Raw genomic sequence first — 12369 nt, forward strand, 5'->3', positions numbered from 1 at the left:
TCTTTAACAGTAAGATATTTCATTTTCAGGCCCTTATCAAGGTGATGGCGTAGAAATATCATTGCTTTGGCACGGTCTTGGTTTGATGCTTGATTTTTGTCTTTGATGGTGTCTGCCAGACCCATCGCATCAAGATGAATTTCAGCATCAAGCACCCAAGACATGTAGCTTTTGCCCGATATATTCAGGGCTACAAATTCAAGTTTAGAAAGATTTGACATTATTTAGGAAAAAAAAGTTCTTACCTCAGATACTTTCAAAATATTTGTTCGAGATAGCAGAGTCTCGTGCTGATAACGTTTTATAAAATAAAGACTGTAAATTAAAGACAACTATAGAGAGAAACTGATATATTATTTGAATTCAAACTGACGTACATAATGAACTGAAATCTCTTCTATTTATAGAAGAAAGGAAGCTGCTACAATACCAGATATGGATAATCTTCTACTGAGAGCAATGTTTATCCATAACGGAGTACTGAAAGGATAAACTTATTATATCCGATATGGATAATCTTCTACCGGGGTAGTGTTTATCCATAACTGGGTACTGAAAGGATAAGCTTATTATACCCGGTATGGATAATTTTCTACCGGGGATAATGTTTATCCATAACTGGGTACTGAAATGATAAGCTTATTATACCCGGTATGGATAATCTTCTACCGGGGTAATGTTTATCCATAATCGGGCACCGAAAGGATAAACTTATTATACCTGATATGGATAATCTTCTATAGGAGATAATGTTTATCCATAACCGGGTACCGAAGTGATAAGCTTCTTCACGAAGCTTATTTCCAATAGAGTACTAAATAGATAAACATATTTACGGTGGAGTCCCATATGGATAAGCTTCTTCAGGAAACTTATTTACAACAGAGTACTAAATGAACATCCATAATATAATATATTTATAACAGTGTCCTGTTTTTAAAAGTATTTTGTTTAGCAATTTTAACGCAATAAAGTAAAAATAAAATAACCATTCGTGAAATTACTTTTTGCTGAGATGTGGAAAACAAAAAACAAAAAAGAAATAGAAAAACTAAACACTCCAAACGCAACACCTGCACGAATGCCTCACACCTCCATCGCCGATCTACCGACGTGGTCGGATGTCCCGCTCCGGCGAACAACTCCTCCACCTCGACCGCCCCTCTGGCGATGGATCTAGATCCGGCGAACAACTCCGCCGCCTCTGGCGATGGATCTCGCTCCGGCGAAAAACTCCCACATCTCCCTCCGGAAAAGATGATGCTTGCTGGAAAATGGCTTGTATCACGTGCCACTTTAAGTGCAATTTTGATTAACAAACTGTGCTTGATGGAGCTCAAGGTAATCCGATTGTTCAGGTGAATTTGAACATTTTTCTTTTTTTTTTTTAATTTTTTCTATTACTACTCAATTCTCACTCAATATTTCACATATTTGTTGTATCATATATTGTCAAATTGCCTTCCTTGGCTTCAGAGTTGTCGTAGTGTAAGGGTGATTGGGTGAGGATTGGAGGTAGGGAATCATAAAAGAAAAAGAATAAAAAAGGAGGTTGGGAAGAAATTGCTGTTCTAGTGTTCTGCTATAGGGGCTATAGTTATTTCTTTGAAAAAGAGTAGAAAACATTAGTAAAGAATTCTTGAAAGAAAAATAAATAAAAAGTTTTGAATAATATTGGACACCACATTTGCTTACATAATCTTTAGTTAGCCATCAAAATTTATTAATCTAATGTGGGTACAGACTTTCTGGTATACCAGCTAATTAATTAATCCAGTGGTTGCTAACTATCATGGTTTCTTATATTATAGTATTGTACAATCCTCACTCTAAAATATTATATATAGATTAACACCCTTCCCAAGATGAAAATTCATTTCTATGAAGTCCACTGTTTCTTACTATATATTGAATTTTCTTCTTTTCACTCTAAAATATTTTGGTTACAAGGGAAGACATTTCTTAGCTAATATAATTTCCCTATCAGCAACCCGAGAGTTAAATTTATAATATACATTAGCACTCATAAAGGCAGCCTGATGCACAAGGTATCCTGGATTTACGCATGGTCTAGGAAAGACCGCACCTCAGGGGGTGTGATGTAGATGGTCTATCCTAATGCAACCATTAGTAAATGCTTCCACAACTCAAACCCGTAACCTATAGGTCATACGAAGACAACTTTACCGTTGTACCAAGGCTCCACTTCATATATTAACACTCATGTGGTCTAATATTGTAAATCCTTAAGTTGTCACCTATTTTATTAAGTCAAGTCTTTCTTTTTTATATAGAATCACTTGGTGATAACATGCCAACCTGGTTTATAAAATACTAACACCCATGTGGCTCATAAATATTATATTTCTTGATTGAAGTTGTCATCCCATTTAACAAAGTCAAGTCTTTCTTTCCTTGTATAAAATTTACTTGATGGTAACATGAACGTAGACACGATTTTAGCAACTCAGAGGTATGCCATCTTCTTTGTTATCTCACATCTTTCTTTGATTTATTAATCTCCAATCCTCATAGACCAGCTAATGTGAAGGTGCTATATAATCAGAGGCGGAACTATATGAAACCTATGGGTTACATGTGAACTCAATAGCTTTTACCGAGACCTTGTATATGTTTTGAGAAATCTATTAGATATCTATAAAAATATGACTTTGAATTGACCTATTATTATATATTAATTTGAGGCCGCTGTAGGAATCCATAAATTTCAACTTGTGGATCTGCCTTTACGTATAACCAACATGGCTTATAATAAATTATGCCCATTTGGTATAATATTATATTCCCTAATTGAAGTTGTCATGAAATTCACATAAAAGACAACTCTTTTGTTCTTTATATAGAATTCACTTGGTAACTTGGTTGCCTAAACCATTGCAGCCCTTTAAAGGTACGTTATTTTCCTTTGTTTTCTCAATTCCTTGTTCTCTTGATTTTATGTTGGTTACACACTGTATTTTTAGTGTGCTTTACCCATTTGTTTGTTGATATTCATTATATTAATTGTGTATATTTGTTGCAGTGATTTTTGCTGCTTCCCAACTCTCCTGTATTGCTGATCTGCCATTGAAAGGTTAGTTGCCCTTAATTACTCTTGTTTAATGTTTTATCTCCTTGCACTATATATCATATATATAGTACAAGTTCAATGCTTAAATGGTCGTTAAAAGGGCAGCCCCTGCACTAAGCTCCCGCTATGCTTATGGTTCAAGGGCCGTACAACCAGGGTCTCTTGTACGCAGCCTTATCTTGCATCCTTGCTTGAGGCTGTTTCTACGGCTAGAACCCATGATCTCCCGGTCAAATAGTAGCAGCTTTACCCGTTACTCCAAAGCTCCCCTTCGCTTAAATTGTCATTGAATTATTGAAACTTGGTGAATGAAGTCATTTTTTTCTTTAGAGGCCCTAAAGGTTATATCAAGATGTTAACAGGAAATAAAAGCGGGAAAATAATAGATTTGTGATTTGAGACTGTTACAGAGTTTCTGTTGCTCGTCTATTATAATATTGTTATGGTTTTATTTGCAATGTATTTGTTTCTTTTAATCTACTGACAAAAGTACCTAAAAATTAGTAATAATACATCAACATTTGCAATTCACTTCTGAAACAAAAACAAATCATTATTGGAATATAACATGAGCTAGCATCTTACTAATATTTCAACGTGGAATCTATTGCTTAATTTCTATCGGTGTTATCAAAGGCGAGCTTAAAGCGCGCTTAAGCCTTGAACAACAACAACATACCCAGTCTGATCCCACACCGCGGGGTCTGGGGAGGGTAGTGCGTACGCAGACCTTATCCCTATCTTGTGAGGATAGAGAGGCTGTTTCCAATAGATCCTCGGTTGAGGAAAGCATAGCGCTTAAGCCCTAAAGCGAGGCTCAAAACATGTTGAGCGCTTCGCTTCGCTTAGCGGGCGCTTCAGTGTTGTTATCAAGGTTCTAAGGCATACTTTTCTTTGCAAATGAGCGTAATCCTGAAGATGCGATACTAAACAATTGATATTTCACTTTATCGTAAATTTTCTTCAATTTCTTTGTCCATATATAAGGCATTCATGCTTATACATATTAGTCTTGGACTGCACATACATATGTGTAGTTTTTCTCCATTTGCGCCTTTCTTCATTAAAGCCCCTGTTTTATTTGCGCTTTGCGCTTAAAGCCCCAATAGACCTTAAATCTTTTTTGCGCTTTTCGTCTTTAAAAACACTGATTTCTATTTGGAGATTTAATTTGGCCAGGAGTTTCACATATAGTTCCATTTCTGAATATTACTGATTGAAAGTGCCCCTAAAGAGAACTTAAGGTGCATTATGTGGCATAAATTTTGTAATATTATGTCGATATTAATACTATATTTGTTGTCGATGTACTTTAGAAAGTTTTTCATCACAAAGAATAGTAAAAACTAGAGAAAATTTCATGGGTTACTATTAAAGTCATACTCATATTGCACAAAAATTTGTAAAATTTACTCACTTCAGATTTGAGAAACTTGAACTCCAACAATGGAGGTTTTCTAATTTCTTCGGTGTTCGCCTTACGTTTTCAGCAATGAAATGTACCTCAAAATATCAGTAAACCCAACAAAACTCGTAGATCCAATAGCTACTTTAACCATGAATTTCGATCCACTCTTCTAATCCAGCAATAAGGATTTTAATAATGAAGCTTCGGTGTTCTTCGAGTTCGAAGATCCTACTCAAATTTTCAAAATAGAAGCGAGTCTTTAATATTGGGCCAAGGAATGAAAAAAATCAAGTTATATACAAAGTGAGCCAAACCGGATAAGAACAGGCAGGGGCGGATGCATCTTAGGAATTCCGGATTCATGTGAACCCAGTACTTTCGACACAGAACACAATTTTATGTATAAAAATCCAGTAAAGTTATAACAAAAATTTATAACCCAGTACTTTAAAAATTTAATAGGTTCATTACTAAAAACCTGGAAGGTTGAACGCATAGAGTTTAAATCCTGGATCCGTTTCTTAGAACATGGGCGTATCTACGGGGATGAAAGCAGGTTCACGTGCACCCATGCTCTCCTCCTTGAACCATGCATAGATGTTATATTACTTTAAAATAATATAAATATATGTGTGTGCACCCAAGCTCAAAGAGTCATGGTGTAATGGTTAATGGTTGCACCAAGTGAGGTCAAGGATTTAATTTTCTTGTCCATCTTGCTTTTTGATTAAGAACTTGGTTCTTTGTTTTTCTTTCTTTATTTGGTTTATTTTTTAAAATCCCCAAGTCTATCCCTGTTCTTCTTATGTAATAATAAAATTTTATATAATTAAACGAAATGTCTTATATTAAAACTAGTAGTAATTGAGGATGTAATATAGAGCCAATTAACTGGTTCGACTAACAAATTTTCGACATGGAGTATAGATGTATTTTGGAAAAATCACGAAAATGTCTAAAAAATGTAAATCTATAATTTCAATAGTGTAATGGTTTCAGTAAGCCAAAGGTTGAATATCAAATTTAAATCCTAAATCCGTTTATTTATAATAGTGTATCCATCCTCTTAAAATCCTGGATCCGCCTTTGGATAAGAAGATAAAATATAGGCCTGATTTGGTAGGAATATTGCTCCATCTGATAGAGAGAGTAATTTTTTCTAAAAGCTATATTTGCCATTGACTAGAGATATTCCGTCTTTTTTATTTTAAATTTAAAACTTGCTGCTGTTTAGACTTTTTCCTTTTGCCCTTTCCAGAATATTATTACCATTTCCCACTAAAGAGCGGCAGCAGAATAATTTTTGAAATGCCCTAAGCAATGTGGAATAAATCAATAATTGAAACCTTTTATATTGTGAAATATAAAACCTTCACGATAAACAATATTATCGTGATACATACCTTTTCCATATTTTGACTAAGAAGTTTGAAAACACTTAACTGATCATCTTAGTCTATATATACTATGACTTATACAACTTTCAGGATTTCAAATTCATTTAGCTAATCCAACTTCAATTTTTAATGTGATGGTTCTTCTAACAAACAGAGTCAACCGTGTTGTAATTGTATAGGTAAAATTTGGAACTCATATGGGGTCCAATCACTACGGTATTCAAACATTAAAGTTGATTTAGCTAAGCATAGAACCTTATTGAAGTAAAGATCCATATAGATGATACCTACAATTATAAATTAAAGATTTGTCATTATTGTACTTACATTTAATCTGATATTTCCTAGGAGTTGTGGTGTTACTTTTCGAGGTAAGTGTGAGATTTATAAAATCTCTAGTTATAAGCCTCTAATTTGCCTTAATATACAACTTATTTACCTGTATTCAAATAAAAATGTTACAAGTAGAGCAGAATGAGTACGGAGGATTCATATAGCCGAATCAAGCAGTTTGGGATTGCGACATATATAGTTGATTGATTGATCTTGTTTTTTTAAAGAAAAGTAGAGAACTTCATGTTCAAAGTATTATAGAATCACAGCATTTAATTTCCTGTGAAACAGTACAAAAGTATTTAAAAAATTGAGGGTGAAGGAAAACTATATTAAAAAAGTGGGAATAGGATACATATAGTTATAAGAGATTTCACAAATGAAAATATCGTTTACATGTATACTAATGACCAGTAAATATAGGTATTAGGTACTTCCAAAGTTTATTACTCTATTTACGTAAAAACTTACCCACACCGGGTATTTACACCAAACCAATAGATGCATGACAAATTGCACATACCCTTCTCAAGGGTTAGAGAGTAAGTCTAAAGATTATATACCGCAAAAGTGTAAACTCGTGTAGCAACATACATGACCTGAACATCAAAATAAATAGACACAATGTCTATAGAAGCTACGAATATTATAGTATTAATTATACAAGTCTAGATCAGTACGCAAAGGAGATTGAGAACTTTGAGATAAGTGAAGCCTGAAATTTATCTGATCTGCTGTTTTTGCCTCCCTTTTGCAAATATCATGTTATGTGTAACACCACTTGCTTCTTGCAACATGCAGCTTTCAGGTCATAATCTCATAGGACACAGATACAGTAGATATGGCTTATGCTAGTATTGCTTCTCTTATGAGAACGATAGAACTGCTCTTGACGTCGAAATCACCAATACAATCTCTAATTTGTGACCACAGAGAAGAAATCCTCACTCTTCATGAAAAAGTTAGTTCCCTGGAAGTTTTCCTCAAGAACTCTGAGAGAAGCAATGTGTCTGAGGAAATGACAGATTTGGAAGCACGGATAAAAGAAGTTGCAAATGCTGTTGAATACACAATTCAGCTGAGACTAACAGAAGCTGTAATGGCAAATGATGAAATGCAGAAAGAAAGGGCACACGAGATGTTTTGTGATAGCCTACAACAAGTAGCTGAGGACATTAGCCATGTCCAGAAAGAGTCCATGAAGATTCAACACAAAGGCAAACAAGCATCAAAGAAATCTTTGGTTCGAGGTTCAAGTTCAGCAAAAGATGTTTTGAATGTTAAGAAGAATATGGTGGGACGTGATGATCAAAGGAAAAGGTTGTTAGAAGATCTGACAAGACGCTCCTCTGGTGAACTGAAAGTCATCCCGATCTTGGGGATGGGGGGCATTGGTAAAACAACTTTAGCAAAAGAAGTTTATAATGATGTATCCATTCAATCTCATTTTGATGTTCGTGCCTGGGCTACTGTATCTAGCCATCACAATGTAAAAGAAATCCTGCTAAGCCTTCTCCGTTCTAGAATGGGTGACACATTTTACATGGAAGATGAGGCAGAGCTAGCAGATATGCTACAAAAGAGTTTAAAAAGCAGGAGATATTTAATTGTCATGGATGACATGTGGAGCAGTAAAGCATGGGATGACGTGAGACAATGCTTTCCAAGTGAAAACAATGAGAGCAGAGTATTGTTGACTACCCGTGACACTGATGTAGCTTGTTATGCTGGTACAGAGAATTTTTCTTTACAGATGAGTTTCATGGATCCATATGAGAGTTGGAACCTTTTCAAAAGTGCGGCGTTTGCAAGTGAAGAATTGCCATCTGAATATGAGACTATTGGGAAGCAAATTGTCGACAAATGCCAAGGGTTACCGCTAACCATTGTTGTGGTTGCTGGGATTCTATCCAAATCTGAAAGGACAATAGAAGATTGGGAAAATGTTGCTCAAGATGTCATGTCGTTTGTCACAAATGATCCTGATAAACAATGTTTACACGTGCTTGGGTTGAGTTACAATCACTTGACCAGTAACCTAAAAGCATGCCTTCTGTATTTTGGAGCTTTTCCAGAAGACAGAGATTTCGGTGAAGAGGTTGGTGAGATTATGGATAGCTGAGGGGTTTTTGAAGTTGGAAAAAGACTTTGAAGGGGAGGCTGAGAAGTGTTTAAAAGATCTTGTCGACAGGTGTCTCATTCTTGTCTGTGAGAAAAACTGGGATGAAACAGAAATTAAATCATATAAGGTTCATGATCTAATATATGAGCTATGCTTGAGAGAAGCTCAAAGCCAAAATTTTATCATGAATGATATTGTATTTCATTACCTCGATTTGGATGAAGATGATGGTTCGGATGAAATAGCTCAAAGTCACGACATTGTACTTGAACTTGATGATGAACCAAATCCTGTTCCTCCAAAATATCGTCATCTTAGCAGGCATAAAATAGGGCCCTGTAAACGATGGACTGAACATGATGATATTCACTGTGGTTACTATAGGGCCCTTCTTACCCCTGAACTGCATCATTTGATAAGGGGTCAGAGAGATGATGATGTCGATGATAGCAATTATTTCTTGAAACGAACTCGTTCTATTATCTCTCTTTCCAATTATTGTCCTTTACCAAATTTTACTCTGGAATCAGAGATTATTCGTTTCAAATTACTCAGAACCTTGGACTTGAGTCCCATAGAGTTGGAGTCATTCCCTTCACAAATACTATGCCTCATTTGGTTGAGGTACCTAGCGTTGTCCGGGCGTTTCATTGACATACCTCCAGAAATTTGCAGGTTATGGAATCTGCACACACTCATATTTGAAGGGTCTAGTTCGGAATGTATAGTGTTTCCGGAGCAAATTTGGGAACTAATGCAATTAAGGCATCTCAAACTGAATTCATTTTATTTACCAAATCCTCCAAGTGTATCTGCTGAGGAAGAGGGGACGTACTTGGTCCTTTCAAATGTACAAACTATTTATTGGTTGGATGCATTTAGTTGCACAAAGGAGGTTTTTCCAGGGATTCGAAATGTTAAAAAGTTAGAAATTTTTGGAGATAAAGATGGCTGTGAAGATTCTAGACTTTTCGACAATCTTGTCCATCTACATCAACTTGAAAATTTGAGGTTTTATTTTCTTAGCACGTGGAAGTTTGGAGATGCGACTATTCCAAGTGCAAAAGCTTTTCCAGCAACGCTCAAGAAGTTAAGGTTGAATGGAACTTGTCTAAGGTGGGAGGACATAAACATTTTAAGTGAATTGCCTAACCTTGAGGTGCTAAAGGTGCTAAGTGTTATGAATGACAATGAATGGAATACAGTTGCTGGGGGTTTTACTCAGTTGAAGCTTTTGCTAATTGATAGTACATGTCTCAGGTACTGGAAAGCCACAGATGACAATTTCCCTGCCCTTGAATGCCTTGTTCTTCGATCTTGCTATTTCTTGGCAGAGATACCCATTGAGTTTGCATATATCAACTCACTGCAACTAATTGAGTTATACGAATGTATGCCAAAACTCGAGGCTTCTGCTGCACAAATTCAACAAGAACAAGAAGACATCGGAAACAAACCCCTGGATATTCGTATCCTAAAATCATCCAGGTGAGTATAAACATTATATGCTAGAATGAACTTTCAATAATTGCTTATATATGAAGCTTAAGCATATATTTATTTAAGTTACACTCGTCTTTCATTTCACAAATTAAAGTTATACTCGTCAATTGCAATTCTTTGGCTTGCTTTTACTTTTTTTTTTCTTTTTTTTTTTTACTTTTATATTCTTGATTAGTTTCTTCAGCCTCTTTTCCTTCACAAGTTCGAAGAAGATAACGGAAACAAACCCGTGGATATTCGTATCCTAAATCCATCCAGGTATGTTGTTGTATATTCTTGATTAATATTGTAACATTTGGATAACTGGATGCTTTGATTACGTGAATCAAATTATTTTCGGAATAGGTAATAAAAAATGAGTAATAAAGTAGTAATTGTAAATAATAAGTATTTTCAAGGCTTGTATATATTGTAGTCGAATAATTCATTATTGCTTTGGAGGTTTCACTAAATTTTTGAAAAAACTTAAGTAGTTTATCTATATTAATTAATATATTATATTAAAAGCACCAAAGGCCCTAAGCAAAATGTCTTTCACCTTTTTACCTTTTAAAACTTATTTTACGTTGGACAAAATTATAAATTTAATTATTTTCCTCGTATTTATGACTTGAAACACAATTAAAATTTTGCTTTTTATCGATTAATATACTACCTTATATAAATTGTTTTCTTATTTGAATAAAACAATAAATGTAGACTGTAAATGATTAGTCTCATTTCAAAAGACTTGAACATGTGTTTATATGTCGAAGAATATTTCAATTTTAACCCAACCGGTGCTAACTTGGTTGCAATTAGTACTATTTTTTTATTTTTTTTTGGTTATATTTCAAAATTTTAAGGTAACTGGTGCTAATTACTTGATTGCAATTTTCTAAATTTCTTTAAAATCTGAAATATTTAGGAGCCTAGCGGGTGAAAAAAAAAAATTAACCAAAACATTCCTTGAAAACTATAATATGTTTGTGTTACCTTTGAACTATAGTATATTTTTATATTATACTTGAATTATTTTCCTACTCAAACAATATCTTATATTCATCAAATTTTTATATAATATTTTAAACTACATTCACTATTATTAAAGCACGAAGCACCTACGCAAAATGTTGATCATCTTTTATACCTTTTAATAATAAATCGCACATTAGACATAATTATTGTTTAATTATTTTTTAAATATTTAAAGCTTTAAAATTAACAAGAATTTGGGTTATTGAAATTATTTATCTTATATATATATATATATTTGGATGATGTAAAATAACTATAACTCCCTCCTAAAAGATATATATCTTTGTCAAGGAAAGGATATGTCATATGTGTTACCTGTTAGGTAGCTATAATCAAGGTTATTAGGCTAACCTAGGAGAAGCGGTAAGTATGACTGTCATCAAGGCTATAGTCAGCTACCTAATCTAAAGTATCACTACATTATATCAAGGTATCAAAGTTTTCATTCATTATGTTGTGATTTTCCTATCGATGAAATGTGCATCTGAATCAAGGCTACATGATGTTGTGTATGTTACTATAACAGTTTATGAAATCCTTAGCTTTGATATAGTTATCACTTGTTGAGTCTGAAAACTCACTCCTTACTTTACTTATGCAGATCCAGGTATTGAGACGCCACTCGATGGTTGAGGCATTGTTGGTTTGAGAAGGTTGTTTTGGTGAGCCCCATTTCTCATCTGTGGGTGCTATACTTGGAGTTTCTTTTGCTTAATCATGTTGTTTTGAACTTTAGAGTTGCTCCATGGACTCCCTTGGGTCGTAACAGTAATTAATACTATGGTTTGTTACGACTATATATTTCCAAAACTTTGTGCTTCATCTATGGTTTGTTGATATTATAAATTTGATGTTGGGACATATTATATGGTGTAATGGGTAACTCTTGATGCATGTTGTTGTTACGTGTAGTTTAGCTGAGACTTTAAATTATGGATAGTCTTACAGGGAACGGTTCATCTGGTTTTTCATTAGATACTAGTAATGTAGTTTAGGCCTACGGGTGTCTTTCATGTTACATTTGGGATGTGATAGGTAGAAACCAAACAGGTTATAACTCGTAACTATTTGGACCGAGAGTAAGGTAATGAAATCTTGTTATGCACAAGGAGCTGACTAAAGCATACTACGGTGCAGTGGCGAAGCCAGAAATTTACGCAAGGGTGTTCAAACTTGAATGAAGTGAAAAAAATTCTCCGAGAAAGAGTATTCAATATATGTTATATACCTCTATAAGCAGTGTAATTTTCTGACGAAGGATGGTCAGTTGACCACCCTTTATAACATGTAGCTTCGCCCATGCTACGGTGCATGATTTGGACGATTTGAAAGTGAAAATGTTTCGGGATAAATCACATTGATCCAATAATATAGTTAGAGGTTCGTTTGAGGCACGCTAAAGTCCAGGCACCTTAGTTAGGTTATGCGTCGGTTTAGGTTAAGGTGTGCATCTCTTTACTCATGAAATCTGTCTTGAGGAGTGCATCACTTAACAATG

The 12369-nt window shown here is 34.6% G+C and overlaps 1 pseudogene; it reads left to right on the top strand.

Moving 5' to 3' along the window:
• The first annotated feature begins 1028 nt into the window (after nucleotides 1-1028).
• LOC107812227 (putative late blight resistance protein homolog R1A-3) lies at nucleotides 1029-11730 on the top strand (annotated as a pseudogene).
• The last annotated feature ends 639 nt before the right edge of the window (nucleotides 11731-12369 follow it).

Source organism: Nicotiana tabacum, chromosome 8 (genome assembly GCF_000715075.1).
Source record: "Nicotiana tabacum cultivar K326 chromosome 8, ASM71507v2, whole genome shotgun sequence".
NCBI lineage: Eukaryota > Viridiplantae > Streptophyta > Magnoliopsida > Solanales > Solanaceae > Nicotiana > Nicotiana tabacum.